The following is a 12,446-nucleotide window of genomic DNA, read 5'->3' as shown; positions in this document are numbered from 1 at the left end:
AATAATGAATATTTAGCATTTGGGGGCATTACAACATGGTTTTATATAATAAGGACTGATAAGGGGAGACAATTTTTGTTTGTAAATAAGATCCGAGTAGCTAAGATGTAGTCAGGTGGGTTATATAATACTATTACATATAAATAAGAAAATAAACTGGGGGGGGGGGAACCAAAAAGAAACAAACAACCAGATCTTAGGAGGGTGTTCATTCAGACATGAGAATCTCATATCGGTTTTTTAGAATTTTCTTCGAAAATTAAATTCCCCAGCCTGGCAATAAGTGACACCTCAGAAAGGAACAATAAGGACTAGATTGTGAAAACAGAATTCCCAAACAAAGATGTGACTTGGGACCTGGAATGTCGGCGCTTTTGGGAAATACGCAGCCTAGAATCCTGACCTGGATGAGTCAGAAGGGCCTTTTTTTTTTGGGGGGGGGGGGGCGGGTACATCATTTCTTCATTGAAATAAAATGCGTGTTGGGCATCAGGGATCTTTAAAAACACCCCCACCACCAACCCCCCAACTAAATTGAGCCAATTCTGAGAGAATGGGAAATACTAAGAGGCTAAAGTGGATGGTTCTCTGACTAGATGTCATAGGAGAAGGAATACTTTCGGGTTTGGAAGAGCCAGGGAGAATAGAAGGAGAGAAATGCTTGTGAGGAGGGGTGGGGTGAAGTGTGTGGGGAGCTCAGAGACCCGCAGTCGAGCTAGTCGAAGGGAGGGGGGCAGGGCTGGGGAATGACTGCAGTCTGCGGTGGGCGAGATGGGCGGGGACTTCCGGCATCAGTGAGTCTGCGCTGGAGGAGCCCCCTGGAACCTCGCCGTTTCTTGGGAGCCAGAAGCCAGCAGGACGACCGGGAGTAGGAGAGGGTCAGTCTGGAGCAGAAGGTCGATCGTGAGGTTCGTGTGGAAATTTTCTCCTGCGGTGGACTGGGCGCGCCATCTCCGGTGCCGCAGACCTGCAAAGCGCAGCCCCTCCCATCCCGTTTACTGCGGACCTGCATTCCGCCTCCCTCCTCCCTCCCTCCTCCCTCCCTCCTCCCGTGAAGCAGACTGCGCCCAGTCGTCTCAGGGCTGCGGACCTGCATCCCGCCGTTCCTCAGTTGAAGCGGACCTGCAGTCGCCGTTCCAGTTCCAGCGGACCTGCATCCCGCCGTGCCCATCGGAGCCCGGGCAGCCTCTGCCTAGCGCAAGTAAAGCAGGTATCTGCAGGGGGCCCTTTGCAAGGAGGCGGGATGGCCGGGGTCCCGAAGCCGTCGCAGGCAGACGAGGAGATCGAGTCCGGGCTGGTGCAGGATTTTGAGGCCGCTCTGTCCGGGATCGGCCAGGAGATGGGAGCGGGGGCCTTGAACATGAGTGATGTCCTTGAATTGCCCATGTTTAAACAAGAAGAGTCGGGGCTGCCACCTGATGATGCCAATAAGAGCATGCCCTTCCACTATGTGCTTTGTGCTGCTACCTCTCCTGCAGTCAAGCTCCAGGATGAAACGCTCACCTATCTCAAGCAAGGGCAGTCTTATGAGATCCGAATGCTGGACAATAGGAAAGCGGGGGAAGCCGCAGAAGCCAGTGGCAGGCTCGTGAAGAGTATGTTCCGGTTGCTGTTCCACGACAGGGGGCTGCAGTACTCTGAGCAGCAGCAGCAGCTTGAGAATTGGAAATGGAACAGGCCAGGGGACAGAATCCTGGACATAGACCTGGCGATGTCCGTGGGTCTGACTGACCCTTGGGCAAATCCAACCCAGCTGAATACCGTGGAGTTCCAGTGGGATCCCGCTGCCAAGAGCACGTCCGTGTTTATTCAGGTGCACTGCAACAGTACCGAGTTCCCCGTGAAACAACCTGGGGGAGAAAAGGACGTGGCATTCCGACTTCAGATTGACACTTTCAAGGAGAATGAGAACGGGGAATACACTGAATACTTGCATTCGGGCAGCTGTCAGCTCAAGGTGTACAAGCCTGATGAAGCAGAGGAGAAGCAAAAAATGGACTGTGAGAAAATGGAGAAGAAAAGCCCTCGTGAAAAGGAAGAGTACCGTCCTTCCCGTGAGACGACTCTATTCACAGAATGCGCTCCCTGGGTGGAGATGCCATATGCCAACAATTCCCATTCCCCTGGCTTTAACAGTTCCCACAGCAGTTTTTCCACTGGAGAAGAGAACGGTTCACCAAACCACCAGCCGATACTATCTCTTCCAGCTACAGATAAACTCCTGCCCACCACGACTCCCCAGGAAATTCAGCAGTGGCTACAGCGCAACCGATTCTCTGCCTTCTCTGAGATTTTCTCCAATTTCTCTGGCGCAGATTTGTTGAAGTTAACCAGGCATGATTTTATCCAAATCTGTGGCCCTGCTGATGGAATCCGATTCTTTAATACCATAAAAGATCGATTGGTGAGGCCCACGATGACAATCTACCTTTGTCACGAATCCCTGCAGCTGAATGAGCAACAGCAGCAGAAGTACGAGACTGTAGATTCAAATGCCGTTTTGTTTGTGTACCGTGCCATCTATCTGGACGAGCTGACAACTGTTGAGCTGACAGAGAAGATCGCTCAGCTTCTCGGTATTTCTCCTTCTCAGATCACTCAGATGTACAAGTTGGGGCCGAAAGGAATCCATGTGCTCATCAGTAACCAGATGATCCGCAACTTCGAGGAGGAAGCCTGTTTCCTTCTGAACAAAACAAAAGCTGAAACCAATGACAACTACTACATCGTCCTGGAATAGAAGGGGAACGTCCTGTGCTGGGCAGCTGCTGCTTCTTTCTCCCCTTGGACATTCCCCCTCTTGCAGAGAGATATGGACAGAGAGTTGGAGGTCTGCAGGAGCCTGACTGATGGAGAGTGGGAGGGGGAGTGATGCTATTCTGTGGAGATGTGTGCCCAGCCGTCCATTCCTCGTCCCGACCCTTTTGCCACATCCAAACAAACCCCTGTCCTGCATGCTGTTCTGCAGCTGTCTTCTAGTTACAAATTCTAAACTGTGTTGTCGTTGTTGAATATTGATAGAAAACTGTCATATAATTTAGCTTTTATGTTGGTCATAATGATGATAGAAATTGTGTGATGTCTAATTGAAAATGTTAAATTGTGTGATAATCTGGAGCCATGTAATCTGTTTCCTAATATATAAACAAGAATGATTCTTTCTATTATTTAGCCTATCCACCAACCAACTCCTCCATGACATACCTGCTGTCTCTGCTTTCACTGCACTGTATTTGTTCCTGGAAAGCAGAATGGTGGGGAAAATTTTTTGTTTTGTTTTTTCCCCCGATGCACTCTATTTTCTGTCATTAACCCTCTTGATACCCCACAGTGATCCTGCAGTGCTGCGATTCATCCCAGTTTACTTGGAAGATCAAGGAAACAGCTGCCAAAGGGACCCACTAGTAGGGTCAGAGATATGAAAAACCAAATATAAGTGTTTTCTCTCCCTTTGTCTCTTTTTGCAGGGGGAGGGGGTTGCAAGAAGGGCACTATTACACAATAAAGTTGGCAGGATTTCAGCACTTACTGTTCTTCCTAAAGTTAATTTTTCCCAGTGAGGTTTTCAGGATGTTAGTTTAATGTATAGGACTTTTTGGCTTTATCTTGTGGCCTCTTTCTAGCATTAGAAACCCCTTTTGTTTATGTAGTGTTCTTGAGGAAGTAGTTTTTAAGGGTATCTTTCCCATGTGAGTAAAAGAAGCCCCAGACTAGGAGTCAAGACCAGGATTCTAATCCTTAGCTCTGCAGTAATTCACTCTGTGGTCCTGGAAAACTTGCTCCTTTTGGGCCTCTCTTTCCTTATCTTTAGTAAACAATGTGAATAACGTGAGCTCCAAAGTCCTTCTTAGCTATAAAATCTAGAATAATGTGATCCTATTTGTATTCATATCTTTTTCTTGTGTTTTTGTTCTTCTTAAAATGATTGTGTAACTATGGGTATTCCTTTCTTGCTGCACATGTAGATTGCTAAAAATTACCTTTACAGATTAATTTAGGGCTGAAGAAGAAAGACATGGTTAAAAGATTCTGTATGGGTTTGGATTTTGATTGTTTAAGCACTTGATAAAACTTAATTGTTCTGTATATAATGGAAAATTTTGTCCATTAAAATTATCCTGCCATGTAATCTGATTACTTTTGGTTGAAAGCAAATTGAAAATGTTTAAGTTACAATATTAATAAGGGTTTCATGGTTAAAAATAATTTTCAAAAGAGAATAGAAGGAGAGAATGAGGAGGGCTTTCAGAAGGGATACAGATATCCAGAAGAAAACAATTTTTGGTGTGGCAAGGAACTGGAAACTGATCATTTGGGGAGGGACTGAATAAGCGATGGTATATGGATGTTATAGAATATTATTGTTCTATCAGAAATGATCAGGATGATTTCAGAGAGGCCTGGGGATACTTACATGAACTGATATTAAGTAAAGGGAGCAGAATCAGGGGATCATTTTACACAGGAACGGCAAGATTATAGGATGATTAACTGTGATGGACTTGGCTCTTTTCTACAGTGAAGCGATTCAAAGCAATTCCAATAGACTTGTGATGGAAAAAGACATCTGCATCCCCAGAGAGGAATATGGACACTGAATGTGGAACACAGCATAATATTTTGACCTTTTGTTGTTGTTGTTATTGTTGCTTGTTAACTAGGCTTCTTTTCTTTCTCATTTTTTCTTCAATTTGATCGGATATTTCTTGTGCAGCATGTTGAATGTGGAAATACATTTAGAAGAATTGCACATGTTTAACTTATATGGGATTACTTGCTGTCTAGGGGAAGGGGGAGGGGGAAGGGAGAAAAATTGTAACACAAGGTATTGTAAGGAGAAGTATGGAAAACTATTGTTGCATATAATGTGAAAAATAAAAAGCTAGTGTTATCAAAAGAAAACTTTGTATGTGATAAGATTCATGTGTATTGTCATAATTCTCCAGTACAAAAAGGAAAAGAAAAATTCTTAGGTTTTCCAGAAGGCTCCAGCTCTGCAATCCAAAATCTCAGCCCCTTATAACACTGACATTTGAGGCATCCTGGGACCTTGCTGTGGATCTTTGTTTCTAGGATTCTGGGGTTTAGAATTTCCTGCCTCTGAAGGGCCAGCTTTTGAGTGAAAACATTAAAGAAACTATGAGATGTGGGGTCACTCCTGGCACATCAAATGTATGTGCTTTAAAAAAAATTTGTAATGAAGGTTCATAAACTGAGGGAGACTATAGGGTCTGCTAGGCCAGAATTGTGAGGGCCTAGAAAAAAGGAGGAAATTTACAGCAGCTGGAAATGGACATTTTCAGCAAAATGCAACAATAAAAAATGGATTGTGAAACCAGAGTTCTTAAACAGAGATTATTAGATAGGAACCTAGAATATCTGAGCTGGATTTAAATATACAATCTAGAATCCTGAGCTGGATGAAGTTGCAGAAAGGGATGTCAGACTGGGGGCTGATTAGAACAGAAACAGAGTGGGGGACATTCAGAGGCTCATAAAGAAATTTTTTTGAAGAAATGGAGTTTTAGAACAGACAGGGTCAAGACTAAGCAAAGCCTTGGAGAAGAGATTGGGGAGGGACTATTGGGGAAGGGATATCTGATTGGGGTTCCGGAAAGAACCCCAAAGGTCTGAGTTGGAGTATCTTTAAATTTTCCATATGCCCTATCTGTGAGGGCTCTGATAACCTACATAATCTTCTGGGGTAGGGGTCCTTAAATGCAAAATGTCATTTCTAAGATTATATTAAATATAATATTCCTGGGAAAAATATCTTCCAGTTTTATAGGAATAGAAAAAGGTGGATAATTTAGAATTTCTGGATATCAATAATTTAATTCAATTTACTTTATATTTTTCCCTTTTGAAGATAAAAATGCACATCTACTTCACATTCACAAAGATTTAAAAAAGTGACTGCTAATTTTTAGCTAATTAAGAATCCACAGTAAAGGGTTACAGCAACAGAAAACAAACACAATTCCATGAAGTTCCTTTTTTTATAAGGAATGCTAATTATATTATTACCACTGACAATGCATATAGTATATTTTTGGACAAAAAAGGAACCTAGGGATTAAGTCCTGAACCCTAATAAGAAATAGAATAAAGTAATTATCCAATAATAAAATAAAAAGACAAATCCTAAGAGACTATAGGAGGGAATGGCCTTAGAGTCCAAAACATCTCTTCTAGGGAGCCCCTTAGAATGCTGAATATCCAGGCTGCTCTCGAGACCTTTCAGATATATATATTGGACAGGTCCTAGAGCTGAAAATATTGCATTTCCTAGCTAGGGAATAAGTTCTGCCTCTGAATGTGCAGATTTTGAGTCAAAATCTGAGAACAAATTTTAGATTTTCATGACTCTATAATGTATCAGCTTGAAGGAAATTTGGAATTCAGAATCATGAAATGAATGAAACTATAGAATTTGCAAGACCAGAATTTTGAGAAGTGGGGAGATGGGGAGATAAATGGGGATTGGGAATAGACATTTTCAGAACTAGGAACACCAAGAGTGTCTGGCTTGGTAGTTGCCATGGAGATGAAAATGAGAAAGCAAGCAGTGCCTGTAGAATAGGGGACCTCAGAGCAAAGAAAGCAATTAAAGCAAAAAAGATCAAATCCTGTAGTGTTCTGAGTAACAAGATATGCTATATAGCTAGGTGGGCTGTGAGAGTAGAAATCATCTGCTGAGCAATGGGTCTCCCAGTTGAAAATCTCATATCTCAAAAGGATTTCTTTTTATACACACACACACACACACACACACACACACACACACACACTGTAAGGGTCCAAATATTGGCCTTTTTTTTACTAATTAAAAAAATAAGAAAACAGATTTTCCATAGGGGTTCATTTATCTGTTTCTATATAATTTTTTACTGGGCATTGGTGATGTATAAAAACAAAGAAATTAAAAGCAATAACGACAACAAAACCCCTCAATCTTCACACATCCTTTCCAAATGGTTTAGTGAGATTGCTGATAATATTTGAGCTAGCCAGAAAGAAAAAGCCCTAATCACCACAACACCAGCACACAAAACAAAATGTTCCTTGATGCATGCATTTTATTTATTAAAGATTGTTGTGACCATTAGTATGAATGAAAATGAATATCAAGCAATTTTGAACCCAAAGATAAGAGTGCAGTATAGAAACCAAATTAATGAGAAGGTTTCTATTTCCAAATCGTCATACTGGTGAGAACTGATGCCCTTTGTAATAATAAACCAATTGATAAAAATAATAATAGTACCTTTAGCAAAAAATGGCTTTAGAACCAAAAATGTTATGTCTTCAGTGGTCCCTAGAATACTTCCAGGTACTCTTCATGTGAGATTGTTGGAAGGAGTTGAAAGCAGACACAGAGAATGTCTGAGTTAGGATTTTAGCACACAGCACAGTGTGGCCTTGGTGAAGAGATGGAAAGGGGCAGGAAAGCACTTTGAAGAAAGGAATGGAAAGCAGACAGGGATGTGAGACTCGAAAGGGTCGCCACCTGTCATTGTGGTGGTCATTCTCAATGAACATAAATAATTGCCTCTGGATGTGCCTTGAAATGAAAAATGGAAAAAATGGAAAAAATCTTTTCCCATTTCTATCCATAGTTGATACAAATGTAAAACTGCTGTAAATTATTTAAAATAAACAAGGAGAAGGTAGGTTTTTCTTAATGAGATCCAACCCAAATTCTTATTTAATGTTCAATATGCATTGATAATAGAAATATTTAAAAATCTGACATCTTTTATCTCAGAATCTTAAAGGGAAAGGTGAAAATACTATTAATTTCATTGCCATCCAAATCAACACCACAATCCCCAAATATGTGTGCAGGAAAAGCAAATGCGATTCCCTGCAATTTCTTCATTGATAAAGACATTCATTTTACAGCAGTGTCAGGTCTGGGAGGAGCACTGGAGAAGGAAATGAGAGACTGAGAAGAGCCTCCTCTAGAAGTCTAGAAGAAAGGATATTTGTTTCAGGAGAGAAGAAAAAATTCAGGACTGCAATGTCCTTAAATTTTTGATATTCCATAATTGTGAGGGATCTGCTGTAAAATGGGCCTTAAAATGCAAAATATTATCAGTTTTAAGGATTACTATGAATGTATTCTTAGTGGAAAAATATTCTTAGCCCCAGGTAAATAAAGAGAATTTAAAATTTTACAATGAAATCAACTATGTATTTTAAATTGCTTTATATTAAATACTTGGGAAATTCAAAAAAATCAACAACTTCTAACTGATCAAACATGTTTTATAGAATGACTGATAATTTTTTGACTTCAAAATTCCCAAAGTAATATAAAAGTCCAATGAAAGGAATATAATTCTATGAAGATCCTTTTCTGATAAAGACTGTCATTGATAAGATGACTATTGATAATGAATTTAGAATATTTTTAAATACAAAAATCTAGGTGATTAGAGAAAGAACCAATATTTCCAGGCCATGTAAGTCATTAAGTACATTTTAACATTTTAATAAAAACCCATTAAAAAACTTTATAAATCATAGGATGGTATTCCTTATTTAATATTTTCCCCAGTTACATTTAAAATATATTTTACATTTGTTTTTAACATTTTTTGAGTTCTAGATTCTCTCTCTTATACCCACCCTCAGCCTCCATTATGAAAACACATGTGAAATTATGCAAAACATTTCCATAAAAGTCATGTTGTGAAAGAAAACATAGATCTCCCATCCTAATAAAAAAAAAAAACCCTAAAGAAAAATGAAGTTGAGAGACAGAGACAGAAAGAGAGAGAGAGAGAGAGAGAGAGAGAGAGAGAGAGAGAGAGAATGCTTCAAGTTGCATTCAGACACAATCAATTTCTTCTCTGTATATGGATAGGATTTTTCATCATAAGTCTTTCAGAATAGTCGTAGATAATTGCACTGATGAAATTAGCAAAGTCATCATCCCAGAGCATTGCTATTAGTTTGTACACAGTACATTTCACTTTGCTTGAGTTCATGGAGGAATTTCCAGGTTTTTTAACATCTGTATTAGAAAATGAAATTCCAAAATAATACCAATTTTTCTCATTTCCAATTGAAGCACCTCAATTTCCATTTTCTGCTAATGAACATTATAAATTTTTGTATATTAGGTCATTTGCCAGATTGAAAGAAATCCTCATTTGAATTTTCTCATAGCCCTTTTAGAAAGGAATATGTATGAATTTATATTTTGGGCATAATCATAGTCCTTTATCAGTTTAAATAGAATGCTCTTCTTTTTAAAATTGATTCAGTTCCTCATATGTATTGAAAATTAGGCCTATCAAGAGAATTGTAAGAATTTTATCACTTGTGATTAGACTGATTCTCCTTTACATTCTATTTCTTCTTTTCAGGCATGCTCTTCTCAAGTTTTTTACTACACTTTATTTATTCTTGTTTATTATGAATAACCTTTATTCAGAAAATCCATTGCTTCAGGTAAATTTTTTAGTTATTAATGAATCCTTGCATTCTCACTATCTTTCTGATTTTCTTTCTCTTCACCCTCATCCTCCTATGGCAAAAGTCTATTTGTTGACATATTCTTTAATTATATTTATCATATATTCAGAACAAACTTTTCATTTTGACAGGAATTGATGTCAGAGGTAAATTTTTATAACATGAATGAAACAAATCAAACAGTTTACATTCATTTCCCAGTGTTTTTTTTTGGGGGGTGTAACTGTTTCTGTTCATCATTGATCAATTGAAACTGAATTAGGTCTCTTTGTCAAAGAAATCCACTTCCATCAGAGTACATCTTCATACAGTATCGTTGTTGACGTATATAATGATCTCTTGGTTCTGCTCATTTTACTTAGCATCAGTTCATGTAAGTCTCTCCAAGCCTCTCTGTATTCATCCTGCTGGTCATTTCTTACAGAAAAATAATATTCCATAACATTCACATACCACAATTTACCCAACCATTCTCCAATTGATGGGCATCCATTCATTTTCCAGTTTCTAGCCACTACAATCAGGGTTGCCACAAACATTTTGGCACATACAAGTCCCTTTCCCTTCTTTAGTATCTCCTTGGGGTATAAGCCCAGTAGTAGCACTGCTGGGTCAAAGGGTATGCACAGTATGATAACTTTTTGAGCATAATTTCAGATTGCTCTCCAGAATGGTTGGATTCTTTCACAACTCCACCAACAATGTATCAGTGTCCCAGTTTTCCTGCATCCCCTCCAACAATCATCATTATTTTTTCCTGTCATCTTAGTCAATCTGACAGGTGTGTAGTGGTATCTCAGAGTTGTCTTAATTTGCATTTCTCTGATTAATAATGATTTGGAACACTCTTTCATATGAGTGGTAATAGTTTCAATTTCATCATCTGAAAATTGTCTGTTCATATCCTTTGACCATTTGTCAATTGGAGAATGACTTGGTTTCTTATAAATTAGAGTGAGTTCTCTATATATTTTGGAAATGAGGCCTTTCTCAGAACCTTTAACTGTGAAGATGTTTTCCCAATTTGTTGCTTCCCTTCTAATCTTGTTTGCATTAGTTTTGTTTGTACAGAAGCTTTTTAATTTGATGTAATCAAAATTTCTATTTGTGATCAATAATTACTGAGCACTCCTTACCCCAATATGCTCTCTCTTTTATCATCTTCTCCTATTTTCAGATACCTTTCCTCATCTATTTTCCTGAAGGGTAACATAAATAGGGCACAGGGGAAATTGTCCTAAGATTCATCTTCAGAGGGACAGGAGCTTCTGATTGACTCCCCTGAGGCCAGTTGTGTTGCAGACTTTCCTACTGCACTGGGTGAAGCTGGCAAAATCCCATTTGTTATGCTGGGGTTGAGAAACTCTCTATTTGCCTTCTGTAGTTTCTTTGGAAGTCTCTTAGATAGTCTGCTGATCCAGTGGTCTTTTGAACCAGTACAGAATAGCCAACATTGTTATATTTTCTTTTTTTTTTATTTAATAGCCTTTTATTTACAGGATATATGCATGGGTAACTTTACAGAATTAACAATTGCCAAACCACTTGTTCCAATTTTTTACCTCTTACCCCCCCACCCCCTTCCCCAGATGACAGGATGACCAGTAGATGTTAAGTACATTAAAATATAAATTAGATACACAATAAGTATACCTGACCAAAATGTTATTTTGCTGTACAAAAAGAATCAGACTCTGAAATATTGTACAATTAGCTTGCGAAGGAAATCAAAAATGCATGTGTGCATAAATATAGGGATTGGGAATTCAATGTAATGGTTTTTAGTCATCTCCCAGAGTTCTTTTTCTGGGCATAGCTGGTTCAGTTCAATAATGCTCCATTGGAAATGATTTGGTTGATCTCGTTGCTGAGGATGCCCTGGTCCATCAGAACTGGTCATCATATAGTATTGTTGTTGAAGTATATAATGATCTCCTGGTCCTGCTCATTTCACTCAGCATCAGTTCGTGTAAGTCTCTCCAGGCCTTTCTGAAATCATCCTGTTGGTCATTTCTTACAGAACAGTAATATTCCATAATATTCATATACCACAATTTATTCAGCCATTCTCCAACCGATGGGCATCCATTCAGTTTCCAGTTTTTAACCACTACAAAAAGGGCTGCCACAAACATTCGTGCATATACAGGTCCCTTTCCCTTCTTTATAATCTCTTTGGGATATAATCCCAGTAGTAACACTGCTGGATCAAAGGGTATGCACAGTTTGATACCTTTTTGAGCATAGTTCCAAACCACTCTCCAAAATGGTTGGATTCGTTCACAACTCCACCAACAATGCATCAACATTGTTATATTTTCACTAAGAGCCTCCCACTAGATTCACAGCATGGGCTTCTCCACCTTAGGTCTCCCTGTACTGTGCCTGCACTGGTCTGTATTCCCACCTGCCCAGTTGAGGCACACCTTTCTTGAAGTTATTCCATGATATCTTAGCCTGGAAAATTGTTACACTCCAAATATTTGTGGCTTCTGTCACTTCAAAATCCATTCAGACACTTGATTTAGTGTTGATTTTGAGGGAAGCCCAGAAGAGCTCAGGCAAAGCCTAACTATTCTCTGCTATCTTGGCTCCACCCCTCCTAGGTAATATATTAAAACAAATATAAATTACATTTTCTTATATGATAGAAAATAATTCAAGTTTTAGTATGCACTGGTGATTAAAAAAGTAAAAAACCTCATATCCTTAACCACAGAGTCTAAAAGATACAGTGAAAATGCTATCTATTTTATTGCTGCCCAGAAACACTCCACAAACCACAAATATGCAGACACAAAAACCAATGCAAATCTCTGCCATTCTGTTATTGATAAACATAACCACTGATAGTAGTATTAGTAATAATGAATATTTTGGGGGTTTGGGACATTAAAAATAGGTTTACATGATCAGGACTTCTAGGGAAGATATGTTATGTTTAGTATACATCTAAGACT

At 39.1% G+C, this 12,446-nt stretch overlaps 1 pseudogene; it reads left to right on the top strand.

Moving 5' to 3' along the window:
* The first annotated feature begins 781 nt into the window (after positions 1-781).
* Positions 782-4,103, top strand: LOC100928852 (annotated as a pseudogene).
* The last annotated feature ends 8,343 nt before the right edge of the window (positions 4,104-12,446 follow it).

This window comes from Sarcophilus harrisii, chromosome X (assembly GCF_902635505.1).
Source record: "Sarcophilus harrisii chromosome X, mSarHar1.11, whole genome shotgun sequence".
NCBI lineage: Eukaryota > Metazoa > Chordata > Mammalia > Dasyuromorphia > Dasyuridae > Sarcophilus > Sarcophilus harrisii.
Note: the sequence above shows the minus strand (reverse complement) of the source record. Positions and strands in the feature narration are given on the sequence as shown.